The 17947-nt window shown below is 39.4% G+C and overlaps 1 protein-coding gene across 1 annotated transcript in view; it reads right to left on the reverse strand.

Moving 5' to 3' along the window:
* The window catches only part of eys (eyes shut homolog), a 292650-nt gene extending 275244 nt beyond the window's left edge, over positions 1-17406 (reverse strand). The window contains exon 1 of the mRNA XM_084092742.1: positions 16980-17406. The gene's annotated coding sequence lies outside the window, so the exon portion shown is untranslated. The remainder of the gene's footprint in view (positions 1-16979) is intronic.
* Between the last annotated feature and the right edge of the window lie 541 nt (positions 17407-17947).

The following is a 17947-nucleotide window of genomic DNA, read 5'->3' on the forward strand; positions in this document are numbered from 1 at the left end:
ATCTGTCTCAATGTTAACATTTTGAACTTGAGCTGCATGACTGACTCGTTCAGAACTCGAAGATCTAAAATGGGACGCAATCCCCCGTCCTTCTTCGGAACTATGAAGTACTGGCTGTAAAACCCGGTTTCCCTGTTGGAGGGAGGTGCATATTCTATGGCCCCTTTCTCTAACAGAGTGTTTACTTCCTGTTCCATAACCAGAACCTGCTCGGGGCCCACCACTGTGGGCAGGACCCCCAAAAACCGAGGTGGGCGTTTCTTGAATTGTATCTGATACCCTTTTTCTACGGTCTGCAGGACCCAACGAGAAACATTCGACAGTAGCTTCCACGCTGTCAAAGATTCTACTAGAGGCACCAGCCTCTCGAGACTGGTTTCTGGATTTTGTTGTTGTTGAGTAGTCGGTTCGTCGCCCTGTAACGGCGCACCGGCAGGGAACGACTGAACAGACTGCTCTAACACCCTCCTCAGAGGGGGCGGGCATCCCGAGGCCACTACGTTTACGGGTGGTCCTTGAGATATGTGCTCGCCGGAGACCGCTGCGCCCTGTAACACCAGAGGCGGCAGGGTTGGCAGAACGGTCCCCTGAGGGCACCGAAGAGAGACGGGCACCGTAAAAAGAGGTGTTAACCGCTCTGCTTCGGGGGGGACTACCCTCATTCGTCCTGAGCCCTCGGACATCAGGACTTTTTCCCAGCAGCCTTCTTGGCGGTAATGACGGTCCGCAGATCCGTCTTACCCCTCGAAGACTGCTGGGTTTGAGAGCGTCCTCCGTGTCCCCGTGATTTTTGTGGGGGAGCACGGGAGGACACACTCTGTTTTTGAGTGGCACGGTGCTCAGCGCTCTTTTTAGAGGAGTGAGGCTGCTCCCGCTCAGCAGCCTCAAAGAAAGAACGGCGGGGGAGAAGTTTTTGAAGTGCAGCTGCCTGTTTAGAAGCTTCTTGAGATTTAGCTACCGCACTGTTAACTGCATCACCAAACAAACCAACGGTGGAGACCAGAGCATCTAAGAGAACGTGTTTTTCTTTATCTTTTATGTCGCTCAGATTGAGCCACAGATGCCTCTCAGTGGCCACCAGGGCTGCCATAGACCGCCCGATTGATTTAGCGGTCTCCTTGGTGGCCCTGAGAGACAGATCTGTGGCTCTGCGTAGTTCGGCCACCGTGTCAGGACCAATTCCCCCGCCCTCCTCTAAATCACCCAATAATTCAGCCTGATAAGCCTGCATAAGGGACATCGTATGCAGACATGCTGCAGCTTGACCAGCGGCTGCATACGATTTATGAACCAGTGATGATGTAAATTGAACTGGCTTAGAGGGAAGTGAAGGAGCCTTCAAGGAAGATGCCGTTGCTGGAGAGAGATAGCTCGCAAGCGTCTCCTCCACCTTCGGCATCTCCCCATAACCATACTCTTTATATTTATAAATGGAGGAGTAGTGTGATGTCTGTGGTGTGTACACTCTATATGACATGGGTTTCCCCCACGATCTCGACACCTCGGTGTGGAGATCGGGGAAAAACGGAAGGCTCCTGCGCTGAGGCTGTGCACGAGATGGCAGGAAGCGTTCGTCGAGCTTGCTTTTCGAACGAACGTCCTGCCTATCCTCTGGCCACTCAATTGAAAGTCTGTCAACAGCTCTACATCGAGCAATTCTTCAAACGCATGAGACTGAGGTGGCGAATCCTCAGACTCAGCGTCAATACTAACAATGTCCAACTCCTCAGAGCTGGACAATTGCAGTACTGGTGCCTCCATCGGGGGGGAAGAAACCGCAGCGCGTGCTTCCACACCCTGATGAGAGGCACTGGATCTATCAGAAGGAGGCTGAGATAAGGCAGAGCCCTTCTCAACATCCACTGATAAATCCATTTGCGAACCCCAGGTCTGAGATCGACGCCGTGCCTCAGCAGCGGCGGGACCCAAGCCCTGGGGAACGTGATCGGGATTGAACCGAGCCAAGCGGGATCGGAGCGTACGCAATGGAAGCGCGTCGCAATGCACACAGTCACCACCCTCGAGTGCTGACTGGGCATGCTCCTCACCCAAACAAACAACACAAAGAGTGTGAGTATCACCTCCCGTTAAATAACGCGGGCAGGGATGGACACACACTCTAAACTGCTGCTTGCTCGCCATACTGAATATATAATATAATATAGACAGACAACACCAAATAACAAGGACAGATTCAACACAGAGCGCAACTGAAGACTCAGAAAGCTTTCGTTTTCTGTTTCGGGCCGGCTTTTATAGCTTCCTGGTACGTGACGTCACCCGCCTCTGACGTTCCGCCACACCATTGGACTGATTTTACATGTGCTTCAAGACGTCATCACGCAAAGCGTTCCGCATAGCGTCAATCTCGACGCAACGCGAGTTCCCTTGAAAGGGAACTCCCATTTATCGAAAAAAAGTTTTTACCCTCGCATGAGGTGGTTTTTCAGGCAATTCGAAAAATAAATATTTCGCAATATTTCGCAAAACTGCAATGGAAACAGTTTTTGCACATTTAAAGGTCACCTGACATAGATGACGTGGTATGTTTGGACAGAATACGAGACAGAGTTCTTAGGTCCACGGATTCTAACTGTTCAAAGGGAAATACTTTCAGGGCCTCTAGGACCAAAGAAAGATCCCAAATAGGAACCGAAGGGGGTCGCGGGGGGTTCATCCTCCTGGCTCCTCTAAGGAAGTGGATGATGAGCTCGTTCCATCCTATCGTGCGGCCGTGCGTCGACTCTGCGAACGCTGCAATAGCCGCAACGCAAACTTTGAGCATGGAAGGGGACCTGCCCTTGTCCAACAGCTCTAGAAGGAAGGAGAGCACCCACGAAACCCCACACGTGCGTGGGTCCAGGCTCTTTGTAGCGCACCATTTGGAGAACACTGACCATTTAGACGCGTAGAGTCTTCTCGTAGAAGGAGCTCTAGACTGCGTGATCGTGTTCACGACCCCTTCTGGCAAAGCAACGGTTATTCGTTGATTATCCACGCATGCAGAGACCAGTGCTCTGGATGGGGATACCGCGAACGCATAGCACAAGCGGTGCCAGACCACGTGCTGTTCTGTGTTTTGGACAAGAAGCACTCTGTCAATTGCTTCTCTGTGTTAAGGATCGTGAAGCTTGCCTCTACTTTGTGCAGCTGCTTTTAGTGTCAAAAGGCCCTGTTCTGTCGCATTGTATAGCTTATCTTTCTTGGATTCTTGGCATATAATGCAAGTATCCAATGACATTGACCGTTCAGGCTTCAAACTACACACAGCTTCCATAATTGGTGATCTTATAATCTGACCAACTTCATGGGTACAATTCCACAACTGGAAATATTTTGTGTTGGTTCATGTCGCTCTTTGGATATAAAAATGAATTCTGATGAAAAATATGATGTGTGGAAATAACTGCAGAAAGTAATAGAAAGTAGAAAGTAGAATAAAAAACCTCTTGGATAACTCTGAACTCAATTCACACACTTTGATACAAAGACAATAGTATGCATGTGACTCCAAACAAATGACTCTCGCATTTTAGATATTCTGTTTGTCCATTTGAAATAAGGAGAAAAACTGATATTTTCATGACTACAATGAGAAATAATGCAATTATCATTGTCACATTAATTCCCACCTACATAAACTTTCTCGTTAATTGATGTCGTGCATGATGTAAAGTTTATAAATATAGAATTTCCTGACATTTTAGAGGTCATCTTGAAGTTTGCGCTCTACTGAGTTTCACATAAGAGATACAGCTTGGCAAACAGCAAAAATGGATTCAGCAGAAAAAATACCCTTAGAAAAGTCTGTTTGCCAACTTTTACTAAAAAATGCCCAAGGGTGTCACATTATCTGAAAATCGACCTAGTCTATTTCTAACAAGCAGACTTGTGAAGAACAGCAAATTAGCAACTGCCCTGATAGTGAACATTGGGTACCCAAAGCGCTCCAGAAAGTACTCACTGTTCACACATGACTGTTCAACCAATTATAGCAGTAACTGCATAATTACATTGCGTAATTACCTTTACTGTGATTGGACTAACAACTGAAAATAATCAAGCTCTATACAGAGTGAAGGTTTTGATTGAATGTTCAGCAGCAACCTGTCCCTGAATGTCAATAAATACTAGAAAATACATGCATACTTAAAGTATTTATTAAGTATGCATTATTATTATTCTTTTTTTCAAGTAATGTGTTATATGTTTTACCGTTAGCAAATTCCTTTTCTTTTTGAGCTAAAAAAATATATAATTTGCCCCTTTTATTACATATATATTTTGTATGTTGCTTCTCGTTTATGGAACTTGAGGGAATATTGTGTACAATATACTTGTTTCTTTTGTATGTCTCTTTTGGTCATATAGGTTACATCTGTGATTAACACAGATTATTTGAAAACACTCCTCCAACTCAGTGAATGTGATTTCAGTAAACGCATGTGCACACAATAGAACAGGCAGGGTTTGCTGTGAAAAGCAGTCAGTGGACCAGCACAGCCAACAGGCATCAATTTGTTTCTCGATGTGATTACAAGCTCTACTGCACATTTGGGGCCACCTCAAAGAATTAAACATCTTGAAATATATCTGAGATTCATGCATGGATGAATGAAACAGATAAATTGACACGTAAACTGTGTCAAATTGGGAAATTCAGGGATTGGGCAATTAATTTAATGAAACTCGTTTTATTCCTCTGTGACTTGAAAACACCATCTCTGGGTTTATGATGTAAATATTTGTTTTGACCAAATTGAGATTATGTATTCTATTTGATCATGTTATTTGCAGTCGTGTTCACATTTGTTTGTTTATTGGCGCGCTGGGATAAACAACATTTCTGATTGCGAACGCTCCTTTAACCGGCATAGGGGGAGGGTTTCATTTTACAGAGCATGTAAAAAATAAATAACTTCATTTCTAGGGCACTTGGCCATGCTCAGCTTTAGCACTATGGGTTTTCCTTCAGTTTTAGGCTAGATTAACGAGTTGCCCTTTTGCTTTGAACGTTACCCATATTTCTAATCCCTGCGGCATGGGGAATCTTCATTAGAGAGAGAGATATTGACCTTCAAGTGTCTTTATGAGAATGTATAGCAGTGTAAAGTAAACATTTATCCATGTGACTCCTCAAACTAGCAGCATCATTTGGACCTTAAAACGCCTCTTACCACCTTTTTCATCATATCAGAGTTCAGGACCCATGGCTCTGCTAGAATGGAGGCACATGCTAAATGTCAGGCCTACAAGGATATTGGTATATTCCCAACAGTGTTGGAGTGTAACTGGTCTCAGCCTTAGACATCATGCATGGACTACTGGTTTTCTGTGTGGTGATCTTTAACGGTCCACCAGGAAACATCAGTTTTTAACATTCTGATGCTGCAGCAATTAACACAAAACACTCGGAAGGAGTGTATTTACGAGTTGAATGGAAGCTTTTAATTTTCTTTAAGCCTAACGTTTACAAGTTGAAGGCATATCAGTGAGAAACGTGGCAGAAAACCACAATACTTTTATAGGACAGGCTTTTTTCTTTTTTTCTTTTTTTACAGCTAATTGCTTGTCAATTTAATATATACGATGTAATAGCATTGTAATATAGCAATATAATATCTAACGATAAAGTTTTTTATTTACAGCTAATTGCTTGCAAATTTAATATATACGATGTAATAGCATTGTAATATAGCAATATACTATCTAAAAATAACGTTTTTTATTTATTTACAGCTAATTGCTTGCAAATTTAACATATACGATGTAATAGCATTGTAATATAGCAATCTAATATCTAACGATAAAGTTGCCTGTGAATTCATAAATTTAGTTAAAACATAAAAAAGCAAAACACACCTGATTCACATTCTTTGTTCTTCATTTTTAGAAGTAGAGTTAAGAGAAGGTAGGCCGCCATCTTGCTCTGACAAAAGTGACTTGAACGCACCTGATGTAGTGAACGACTTCCCACCTCGTAAATACAAACTTCCCAAGAGGACTTGAACCCACCAATAGAGCCCAGACCTTATGTCATTTAATATTTAAATGCTTGCCTAAAATCTCCACCTCAATATTGGATAGTAATATTATTTACTATTTAATATTTACTGTCTACTATAATATAAATTATGGTGTTTTATAATTGGTAGTGTTAAATTTATCTGCTCAAATATTCTGATTAATGCTGTCATACTAATTGAGATCCTGTGACATTTAATTTAATCTCCTATATGTTATGTTGATAACAGTGATTGTTTGTTTACAGTGTTAATTAATGCAAAACATGTTCAGATATCTGAGATTGTACTCAAATGTTCATTATCACTTAAAACCATAGAGACAGATTGAGATACATATTCTGGCAAAACAAGGCAAGAATGGATCCATCAGGGATACTTAGAAACACAAGCCTATTATCTGCAATTATCTGCACATTTGTATACATTTAATTAAGAAAATAACAGAATAGCTTGTGAATTGTATATTGCCATCTGCGGCAATGCCAATCCTTTTGAGACGCAAGATTTTAATAAATTAAACGGTCAATCTTTCAATTCTGTCAGTCAATCAAGTTGACCTGAAGCATTTCAAAATCTCTTTTTCATACTGATGGCAGGTGGCATCCGGGGAATTTCTGGTTGCTGCATTATGTATTTAATTATTATTAATAAAATCAACATATAAATGAGCTGTCTAGGATATTAGAAGGCCTACAATCGTACAGAGAGTGATACTTATCAGCTACCAGCTTCATCAGTTGTTTAATTTTCTCACCACACTATTTCTTGTTAGTTTGAAAATGTTAAAATCACATTAATGTGTATTGCTGTGCATCCAAGCAATTAATCTATGCTGACATAAAATGCTGAGGAACTGCGATAAACCAGTGAAATTACCCATAATATCAGTGACTACTATCATGATGCTTCGAAAGACACTGTCATCTTCTTTTAAAATTTATAAGGCAGAGTGGTTTCATCCCTGAACCTTCTACGTAAATGGAAAAGACTGTGGACAATTTTAATGTTCTTGAATCACTTACTGCATATTGCTCTAATGGCAGAGAGAATCTGAATGCAGAACACAGTTACTCAGAATTGTCCTTCCTGGCAAATCATGATTGATCTAATTGTCTTGCATTATAGTTTGCAATAAACCCATAAAAGGTTTTGCAGTTACATCCCAGCAATAAAAAACTCGGTGTGAACCATTTTCTCACTAAACAGAGACTGTGTATGATATTACACACTCTGCTGACCCTTTTATTGTAGCGTGTAATTAGCAAAATGATAAGTGTATATTATGTTGTCAACATGTGATGATTAATTAGCAGAAGGTTAAACATAACATTGCTTGACTTTACTATTAATTCTAATAAGATTGCTTCTTTGTGGCGTGATCCATGTTTATGAGAGAATTAAACGGCCATCTGTCTGACTTCAGACCTGCTTAAATATCTGAAAATTCTAGACAGATCATAATCACCTGGAAAGTGTATCAGACAAATTCTCCTAATTTTTTAAGGGCTTCCAATATTAAGTAAATATATTGTTTGTTTTTTTCCATCAAAAAGTTGGCACACTGTTGCTCCCAGGCAATTTTTTTTATTTTTTTGCCTTAAGGCGGGCATACACTGTGCGATGTCTGTGCGATTTCAGCAAGGAACCTACTCACACTGAACGAGTAGATCGCATGCGATGTAAAGCCAAAGCTCAGGATTTATGTGCTCCCACTGTACGGTCCGAACGTCGAGCTGCGACTTCACTGCTCACACTATGCGTGTGAAATATGCGCAAATCAGCGCGATAAATCCTCGTGCCGGGTTGCGCCTATGGACGATATCATGTAGCCTATCCAGAGATACTGTCAAAACAAGCATCAGCTCAATATCAAGAAGATTTAGCGTTTCCAATTTATATATTAAATTATTAGTAGGCTAGTATTACTGTATTATTATTATTATTAGGGAAGGCTATAGGCTACTTTTATTATTAAAGTGATAGGCTATTTAAATTGCCACGCAACAATTTCATAGCGCATCACCGCATAACCAACGCGCTGTGAGGATAATAAAATATTACATAGAAGCTTACTTCTCATCATTAAAAATTGTCTAAAACATTCAGGTCAATTACAATGAATTATATACATATAATTAATTATTAACAGTCTATAATATGTCCGAACACTGCAATAATTCATCAATGAAAATTAAAAACATCTTTATTTCAAAAACATTTTTAAACAAAAAAAAGGTAAAGTGTACATCTCAGGTGGCTTGGAAGAAGTGGGTAATGGTTAATCCATTTTGCAACACGAACTGGAGGTAAGCAACAGTAATTTGTAGCTTTGAACTACAGAACTTAAAGATCTTCCTTTTTTCGTTTTTTTGTTTTTTTTTTGCAGAACTGTTTTCGCGCAGGCGCAGTGATGGAAAAAACACTGAGTTTAGGGCAATCGGTTCGTAGTTCTGCTTCAACTGTGTGATATAGTCACGAGGAGCGACCAAAATTTCTAACATGCCAGAAATTCATCCGACCATCCGATTGCCGGTCGTGAGAGGTTTATCGCCTCTCGTTTCCCCCTGTACACTGCACGAACACTGCACGACAAACGACGTACGACAAAGCTGAAAATCGGCCCGACCTGAAAAAGAGTCGCACGAGTCAGAATTCGGCTCAAAATCGGACGAAAATCGCACAGTGTATGCCCGCCTAAAAAAGGGAAAAAAAGAAGCCTGACAGTGTGCAGACATTTGTTTTGCAAGATGCCCTTTTCATGTATACTCTTTTATACTTATAATTAACCGGACATAAGCCTGTTACTGGGCTACAGTTCACAGCTTTTGATTTTCAATCAAAGCTTTGTATTTCCAACCCAGGATCCGCCCTAAGCAAAGTCTGGATTTGAGGACTCAGCCCAAAATGCTGGGCCATCAGAAAATATGGTCGGGTAATTTAATTGTTGGAACTGTGGAGTTTTGTTGGTGTTGTTATTGGGTGCCTCTTCTTTGGCTGGGTCAAGCAAATCTTTCTCAACGGACGTTTCATTTTTGAAAGCAAAAAAACTGTTAAGCTTTAACAAATGTGTCATTGTGTGCTATAAATATTGTTGCCACTTATGACAATTGCTTGTGGTGTTCCACTTTCGAGCACCACCAAGATATGTGCACTTTATTGCTGTTTCTCTCTTGCCCTAACTGAAGGCAAAAGGATGTTGCTGAACGCATCAGTGGAGTTAATCGCTTGTGGTCGGCAGAGTTCTGGTTAAAGCTACTGTTCCCACCACTGCTGTCCAAGTGTAGAATGGCACTTGTGGAATCCCATTCTACAGTAGTCAACATTTGAAGTGGATCAAAACCTTTCATCAAAGTTATACATGAATTTTGTACAATACCCGTTCTTGTCTTAGGACAACTTTGATTAACTTTTTTGATCCACTTCAAATGTTGACTACTGTAGTTTAAGATGAAGATTATAAGGGTCCCACTTTACCAGCTGTCCCACTTGTGTTCAAAGATTTCAAGACCCCGTGAACTGGGTGTCACAGACTGTGTTATTTTGTCTTAGTGTCATTTTAATTAACTTTTAGATTGCATTCTTTAGTTTCCTTTGTTTAGTTTTCCCGCCACTCGTTAGTTGTCATGGATACTGATATGATTAGTCATTAGTTTAGCTCTGTATCATTACTCAACCTTGTTTGTAGTAGTACTTAAGTGTTGTCAGTGTTCAGTGTCCGGTCTTGTCTGTGTATGTTGCGTTCTAATCTATGTCTTCTGTTTGTTTACCCTGGGAATTAGTATTAAAGACTCTTTTGGAACTTTATCTTCATCATCGTGTGTAATGATGCAACATTGTGTGACACTGAGTTGATGAACAGCTTTCTTTGCCTTTGTTAACCCTAAAACATGCAAGAGTGGAAAATGATCATCAAAAAATCATTTCATGTCACTTTTTATATCATCTGGACTTAGGTGAACATATCCAAAGGAATTTCTGAAATATTTGATCTAGTTTTATGAGTTTTATCTCCCACAATATGTTGCCCTATTTAGGTATAAAAAAAGGCCAAAGTCATCAATGTTTCTGTGATTTATTTGATGCAAAAAATATGTAATATGCAAAATATGCTGCATGTATGATTTGTCTAAATCTCCTAAAATTGAGGCATATACATTTCTTACATTTTTCACTGCTGAGCTGTTCTTTCTTCAACCTTAGGTGTGGGGAAACTCTAGCCCTTGAGGTTCACTGTCCTGCAGGGTTTAGCTCCATCCCTAATCAATCATATTATGTAATTTATGATACAACTTGTTCTAAGTAACCCTGAAGACTTTGGTTAAATTTTGCAGGCGTGTTTAATCAGGGTTGGAGCTAAACTCTGCAGGACGGCTGCCCTCCAGGAGCAGGGTTGGACACCCCTGTTCTACCATAAAATGAGCTGTGTGAAACTCTGCAAGAAAATATCTAGCTAAAAATGCAAAGATATAGTCAACTATCTGTAATAATATAAGTTTTACATGTAAATATTACCATTTGTTCATTTTTCTTTTTTAAACTCAAAATACAGGTTGAGAAGGGTGACTATATGTACAGAGGGCCCTGAGGCCAGGAAGGCCTATAAGGGCCCCGACACCTGCTACAAGATTTCTACTGAGATGTTGCAGGTATATGTAACAATCAAATATATACAAAAATTATATTATGTATTATATAAATTATTATAAAAAATATATTCCTGAAAAATATCAGTTCTGTTGTTGTTCATAAATAACATTAGTAATGTTGACAAGGCATGTTGTCATGTCACCATCAGTTTCCCAATGTGTAGGGTCCTTACTGTCCTTACCAGTGCCCAAATTCATGTACAAGATATATTGATTCACGTCCTCAGGAGCCAAGGAGCTGTGAATAATTAGGATTTGCTGCTGACTATAGCTAGACAGAGACAGGTGGTAGACATATTAGGGGACATTACGCATTTTAGTAGACAAAAATTTAGACATCCTTGACTGCAAGATGAGTCATCAATGTTTTTAGTCTGTTTTCCCAGAAGAGAAAGACTAAATTTTAAATGTGTATTTCTGCTAGTTTATTTTTAGCAGTACACTACCACATGCCCTCAAAGCTAACAAACATGGATTAAACGCTGCAGCTATGATCTCTTGGTATTTTTTTTTATGTCATCCGTTTATGACACCAGACATGCATTTTACAGATTAAAAAAACATCAGCAGATTTTAACCAAAAGTTCATTTCTGGGCTAGTCCATTTCCAGTATGGTTTAGTGAAAAAGCATTGAAAAGGCTGGTAAAAGAGAAAACGTGAAAACATAACATCATTGCAGCTCATCCGAGCTTCTTACCTGTCACGAACCCTTGGGGTAAAGAAGCCGTGAAATATTTATCAAGCATTGCCTGACTGTGCCATTCCAGTGGTGATGACAGAATAGAAATGAACGTGCTGTCCTTTCTACAAACCTTTGCATACCTACGATGATGTCAAGAATGAAGCATAAAGTCAAGAGAATTTGTATATACAGTATACAGTACTGGTCAAAAGTTTGGAAACATTACTGTTTTAAATGTTTTTGAAAGAAGTCACTATGCTCATCAAACCTACATTTATTTGATCAAATTCCAGAATTCCAGAATTCCAAAATACAATTTAAAATAATGGTTTATTTTATATATATATATATATATAATATTGCCAGATGTTTTGGGACACCCCTCCAAATAACTGAATTCTGGTGTTCCATTCACTTCCATGGCCACAGTTGTGTAAAATCAAGCACATAGACATGCAGATTGCCTCTACACACATTTGTGAAAGAATGGGTCGCTCTCAGGAGCTCAGTGAATTCAAGCGTGGTACCGGGATAGGTTGCCACCTGTGCAATAAGTCCATTTGTGAAGTCTCCTCATTACTAAATATGCCATGGTCGACTGTTTGTGGTATTATAACAAAGTGGGGCTTCAGCACACCAAGACATTTTGGACAATTTCATGCTCCGAACTTTGTGGGAACAGTTTGGGGATTGCCCCTTCCTGTTCCTTGTAAGCTTATAAGCTTGGCATTGAGAAAGGTCACATGTGACCGAAACGTTTGCCACTTTTTTTCAGTAAAAGCTTTGATTTTATCTCGCTTTTTGACATCTCTTGTCTTTGGTGGAGTGTGTGGACTAGGGCTGGGCGATATGGCCAAAAAAAATGATCACGCTAATTGTTTTATATCAGTCGATATTGATTATCATGATAAATGTCAAATCTTTATTTCTTTCAATTTTAAAGGCAGATTTTTGCTCCTAAGTGAAAGTTGTAGAAACCAGGGCTGGGTTTCCCGAAACCTCCTTAACGCTACGTCGTTCTTAAGTTACACCTTAAGCTGTACCTTATCGTTAATACGTGTTTCCCAAAACGTTCTTAGTTAAGTATACCTTCTGTAAGTCATACGTTCGGAAGGTTACTGTTTTTTGACAAACAGGTCATGTGGTAATTTAATTGCCGTCTGAATCCACATCTCTGAGTTTACAAGAAGAGATTCAAAATTCACTGTTTAAATCCTTTTTGATCACTGCCGAGCACCGTACGTAAGATGTACACTTTTATTACTGAAATGCTGGAAAGTATTTACAAGAACAATATTTCATCGTAGCTATTTCTGAAGTGCTTCTTTTATAAAGAACACCTCTTTCTCACATAAACAGCCCCTGCACGAGAGAATAATTGATTCTCGAGCCATCGATATAAACCAATTCAGCAGCATCGCCACAGACAGCACCGGGTAACGTTACACGAAAGAAGCTATATCTTTAGCAACTTCCTAAGGTATGGTTCGGGGAACATGCCTAGAAATGGTATACCTTCAGTTAAGTTATACCTTAAGAGTCTTCGTAGCGCACTACGAGACAACGTTATCGGGAAACCCAGCCCTGAGCGTTAATTGTGGTTTTAAACTACTCTTTATTGTCAGAACATATCATGACAAACACTTGCCAAACAGGTGAACATTTCACAAATCTGAGGTAGAACATTCAAACGTTTGTCATATTTGACATAACAAAATATCTTAATAGAAAAATGTATTTCTTAGTTTCTAAATGTGCTAATGGGGGATATTGTTTCAAGTCTTGAAACAGGTTTGTGTTGCCTGACTTTGATGGCACGTATCTTCAGCACAGTTTGCAGTGCAGGCTGCAATATTAATATTATATGTTTTTTCTCGAAACGCATATTTGACAGTAAGTTGACAGTAGTATTAGCTTGAGTTAGGATGCAGATTTACTATGTTAAATGTATGTTCATTAACAAAAACAGTAACATCTGTTAAAAAATTGTAACCTCATTTTTATTTGGTAAAATGTAATATTCTGACTGTTTGAGTTTTATTAAAATTAACCATTAACCATCCAGTATCATGCATTTAGATCATGATAACCACAGATAAAACCAGGCATAGCCTATAGCACCTCACTAACATGGCAAAATGTAACTTTATAGTTTCTATGGTATTTTTATGAAAAACAGTAGCCTAAATACATTATTAAATACTGTAATTATATTCCATTAGTCCTTTAATACATTGTCTACATTAATAATATAATACAATTCATTATGTATATCCCACATTTCATGGTGCAGTTAAAGGTGCTCTAAGCGATGTTGGGTGACGTCACTTCTTGTTGACGTTTGAAGTATTGTCAAACAAAACGGAGACTAGCTCGACCCTCCCTCCTCCTCATCCCGTCCCATCCCCTCCCCCTCCCTTCCGTGCTTCCTGAAACAGTCATGAACCATTTAGAAAAAAAACAAACTGGATTTACCCACCTGTCCAGCAAAAACAGAGCCACCTGAATGTCGGATTGGAAGCCCTTCTGCCGGCGGAGTTCTCGACACCTTTTGAATGCTTTTCCGATGTGAATTCGGGACTTCCCCTATTCTTTGTTATTTGTTCATCGGAACGTCATCTCTTTGGTCGTGTGTCGGCCATATCAAAATTCTCAAGAATATACAATTTTAACGTTAGCCGTTGTTAGGACATCTCTCCTCTAGCTAACTTCCCTCTTCATGCTTCTCTCTCCTCCACTCCCCACACCCCCCTTCATATGCACGCGCACGCGCACTAACCCCCCACCCTCAATTCATTCTTGTCGGTTATTGGCTGGAACACTGTTTGTTATGTTTCGTGGTCCAAGCTGGGCCAGTTTGTTTTTCTTGCCGTTTGTGGAGCCTGGGCTGTCTACAGAGACAGCGTTTTTTTTACAGTGTGTTCAAGGGACATGCAGCTAGCGGATAGTGAGGAGATGTTTGCTGGATGTGACAAAAATGTTTTGGCCTAAAAAACGTGTGACATCGCTTAGAGCACCTTTAATACTAACGTTACAGTAAATCCATGGTAAATGATGGAAATTTGTAGACGGAAAAGCCTTCTGACTGTATCGTTGCGCACAGTGTTTCTCCTGTTTGTCAGCGCTGTTTCATCTGCCTTTAAACTGGTTTAAATCACTTCTGGTTTAAATCACTAAAGCGCTTCTCACTGGATCTCGTGACCGAGACCGATCAGAGTAAACGTATCTCCTCTAGTGAGCTCGTGCTGCGCTGCCATTTGGACTTTGAGCCAAGCGGATAAATGGTCCGTGTGGCACGCGGTTCAAATGAGTTTCGTTCCGCTTTTGGCACATAAACATTATCGAACATTTATCGAACTCTTGATATCGTTTTATCATGAAAAAAATTATATCGCGATAATTATCGTTTTATCGCACAGCCCTAGTGCGGACTCTCTTGAAGTGCCTCTCTAATGGGAATGTTTTGTCTACGCACCTCATATGGACTAATTTTAATGCACGGTGAGTCCCCAGCTACCCTTCCTGTTCCAACATGACTGCGCACCAGTGCACAAAGCAAGGTCCATGAAGACATGGATGAGCGAGTTTGGTGTGGAGGAACTTGACTGGCCTGAACAGAGTCCTGACCTCAACCCGACAGAACACCTTTGGGATGAATTAGAGCGGAGACTGTGAGCCAGGCCTTCTTGTCCAACATCAGTGCCTGACCTCACAAATGCGCTTCTAGAAGAATGGTCAAAAATTCCCATAAACACACTCCTAAACCTTGTGGAAAGCCTTCTCATAAGAGTTGAAGCTGTTAAAGGATGGGCCAACTCCATATTAAACCCTACGGATTAAGAATGGGATGTCATTAAAGTTCATGTGCATGTAAAGGCAGACGTCCCAAAACTTTTGGCAATATAGTGTATATGTGCTGGATGGGAAAACCTTAAAATAGAGGAGAGAGTTGAGAGGAGAGTTTAATTTCTGTGGATGGCATTTGAGAGGTTTTGAACTAGGATGACACTGATGTTTGCTGACTAAACACATTCTTAATGGAACTTGTTCTCATAATTTCCTTCACAGGGTCCTGGGAGAAATAGCTCATGAACAGATATAATTATGTTGTTGTGAGATATGACACTCAAACAGTAATGAGCCCAGTGAACAGAAAACGTGTATGATGAATTTGTTAGTAATTCTCTTGGTTCATTTTCAGCCTCATATTCAAACCGAAATCAGAAATCAAACTGCATGATTCCCATTATGATGACATTATTTTAGGCCTCACTTGTACTTTCAATGCTGTTTCATCAAGTTGTGTGTGCGTGCGTGCGTGTGTGTGTGGAACTTTAGGAAGCTGTGAATTATCATTCTCATGAATAAATCAGCATATAATTGTCATATAATTGTGGCATATAATATGGTGGTCAAATCTTTTTGTATAATGACTGTATTACTGACCATTGTCCCAGGCAACTGATTCCCTGTATAGCTATCCTAGTTTCTTGCTCTTCTCATTAGATAAAGGTTTAAACTGAGTTAGATACATGATAATTGACTTATAAAATATTTGGTACTGAAGTTTGAAATAATGCTTTGCAATTAATGCTCTTGGTTTTACATGGTGACTAAAGTTTTTGGAAAATTGAGCTTAATCCTAGTCCCAATCCTGACTTTAACCAATCCCTTTATTATACATGTTAAGGTTTTGTCATAATCACAATTATGCTTCTACTATGCTTGTGCTGTAGAAAAAAGTTAAATGGGGTTCTATATAGAACCACATGATTCTTGACTCAATTTTAAAGAACTCTTTATCCCAAAAAGGTTATATATGTTTATGAACTGTTTAATTCATAAAATTTAATTAAAGCTGCAGTCCGTAACTTTTTTGGGTTACAAATTACCCAAAATAATTTTTTGAGCAAGTACATAACCAGCCACTCGATTCAAAATGGTAAGCTTGTAATAATGTTTTTAATTCCATCAGTGGTACTGGTGGATTTCATTTCTACAAAATTTGAGCATGTCTTTACGTTACATCTGTACACATAAAGAAAGGGTCTCGGCTTGTAGGCTATGTTGTGTGTGAGGATGTTGGAGGTGGAGATTTATAGCCTTTTCTCACAGCACTTGATATAATTAAACACCAATTTGATGGCGGATCCAGAAAGGTTAAAACGAAAATCACCAGTGACAACTGGAGATTCACCCGTTGTAAAATGCAAAAGACTTTGGACTTCGGACTGGCTATACAGAAAAAAAGAGACTGCAACCAGGCCCATGCGAAAACAAGGATAAATATCGGAAGGTAAAAATTAGATTATATTCCAGTTTTAAATATGCATCTGATTACAGATACGTGTGTTTGTATTTCAAAGAGAACCAAAGAGAATTTGTTGGTATGACAATTAGAAATTAGACTCCACAGAAATGGAAACTGAACTACAGGTAGCCCTAATACACATTAAATGTAGTCACGCAATGCTGATGTTGTTAACATTAACAATTTGAGAACAAAGTATAATTTGCACGGTTTGACGTGATATGATAAGCGATTGTTAGATTTAATCAGCACGATTTACTGCTATGCTTTTCCCCCCTTAGTTGGTCAGAACAAAAGTGGATGTTATACTTACTTGTTCAGATGACATTTTCCGGTGAAAATTCTTATGTTGGTCATACTTCCAAAAAGTAGAATCTGTGATTCCGAATGACATTATCCACATCAGCGCGGTGACTGACAGCCGCACATTCTCCTCAAAACATTGGATTCATCTGCGCTGTGCCGCACCGAGGCACAACGCGCGTAAAGTTGATAATTCCGCGAATAACTGCAATTGCAGATTCCAAACAGAGATGGCGACAAAGAGGAAAAAACTACGGACTAAAAATACATTAATTCAAATTAAATCTATAAAATGATTCTGTGGGGCTTTTAGTGAACCCCTAAAAGGTTCACATGCCACTATATAGAACATTTTCTTCTCGCCTGAGGTCCACTTATAATGTTGCTGCTATTTTCCACCCTGTCTTTTTTATTTTATTTATTTATTTTTGCTCCTGTATCTTTCACATACAGTATTTGGCCTTTGCCTGAGAAATAAGCACTAATTCTGACTACTGTGATCTGGTGCTCATAAACTTACTGTGGTTTTCCTGTTGTGTCAGACTCAGTTTTTAACTGCCTCATTCTTCATCAACTGCTAAGTTTGCCTTACATTGTTACACAAAACAATGTATGCTGAAATCAACGGCAGTAAACTTCAGCCACTTCAGAGCCTTCATTATACTATAAGAGCTCATGTCTTTAAGGAATAATAGTAACTCATTTTCTCACAGGACTTCTATAATGCTGTACACAAAGAAAGTTACAAAAGTGTCATTTTTATGTATACTCTAAAAAATAAAGGTTCTTTAATGGCATCAATGGTTACATGAACTTTTAACACCTATGGAATCTTTTCATTGCACAAAAGTAAAAGTAGGTTCTTCAGATTATTTAAATATTATTTTGCCCTTAGAAAATAAGGTTATTTTAAGAAGTTTTTATCCAAAGGTTCCAAAATAGTTCTTCTATGGCATCTCTGTAAAAAAAAGAAAAAAA

The sequence above is a fragment of the Abramis brama genome, assembly GCF_963993115.1.
Source record: "Abramis brama genome assembly, chromosome: 19".
Lineage (NCBI taxonomy): Eukaryota > Metazoa > Chordata > Actinopteri > Cypriniformes > Leuciscidae > Abramis > Abramis brama.